Source organism: Littorina saxatilis, linkage group LG6 (genome assembly GCF_037325665.1).
Source record: "Littorina saxatilis isolate snail1 linkage group LG6, US_GU_Lsax_2.0, whole genome shotgun sequence".
Lineage (NCBI taxonomy): Eukaryota > Metazoa > Mollusca > Gastropoda > Littorinimorpha > Littorinidae > Littorina > Littorina saxatilis.
The window spans coordinates 50260132-50261411 of NC_090250.1; positions in this window are offsets into that span (position 1 = coordinate 50260132).

The following is a 1280-nucleotide window of genomic DNA, read 5'->3' on the forward strand; positions in this document are numbered from 1 at the left end:
GATTTTTCATGGTGTTTTGTAATTTTTAAATTACAAAGGAATTGATATGTAAGACAGTTTCAAGCGAGCTATTTTTCGCGGCTGTATTTACTGTGCAAACAACTATAATTATGGCAAAAGTGTCACGTGATAATCAACCGTTTGGTTTCGGCACTAACTGGAGCAGACAATTTTTTCTGTAACCAGTTGACAGTAGTGAAACCATACATTACGGTCACCTTCCGGCAGCAGTCCCAAAATGTCTACTTGTTTTGACCTTAGAACGATGTCTTTATCATAACTGTGAAGAACAGAACGGAGATCACTGTCGAAGTCGGCCAATCTGCAATCATTTTCGTCTCGCGAACACTGATCTCAAATTTAGATCAGTGCTCGCGAAAACCATATGGGAGATAACTCTGTATTTTTGTTTTGATAGATTCGCGTTGGACTGAAGCGTCCGGTCAGGGAGAGAATGAGCCGAACTCATTTTGACCTGAGTTCAGGATGATCGGAGCCACGATTCGCTGTCGATTGTTTGCAGTGATCGCTAAGCACGCGTGTTTTCCTAAGCTCACGTGATCTCAAGACAAACCCACGTGATCTCAATCAAAACACGTTGACCGATATCCCTGCAGGCCAGCGATCATTGCCGCCGCAACGAATCTTGAACTCTGATAAGATAGACGGCAATTTATACCGAAAGGTTTTAACGCCTCCTTTGTTTACGTGTATTTCTCTCCAAAGCAACCCTTGAACTTGAATAAAAACTTTGATTTACTTTTTTACAGGGGTAAATTCAAAGCATTTTTCTGTCAAAATGGATGAGGGGTAGGGTAGTGGAAACAACCGTTTAAAATTTAGCGCGGGTATTAATATTTGTATTGTGGTTAAAAGGATACCTTGCCTCGGATGTAAAAAAAAAGTGTAAACCATTTTTCATCACTTTTACACATTTAATTTCACGTGTTGTTTGTTTTTCATGCTTGAAATTTACTTTCAGAAGTGGATACAAAGTAACTGTGTTTGTGTTATATTGTGTGCCTCTGTGTGATCATTGGATTGTTGTGTTATTTATATATCCACAGTAAAATCTTAGTAATTTCTTTGGTACTTGTATTGTTTTGGTGAAAAAGTCCCATTTTTAAGTTTCAGTCGTTATCTTAGAATTAAGCACGTTAAACCCTATCGTGTGTGTTATTTCTGGCCTTATAACTCTTTGAAGTTACATCAAACAAATCACTGTGTAGACTCCAGCCTTTATACAAGACCAGTCAAACCAACCAACTACCAAACAATTC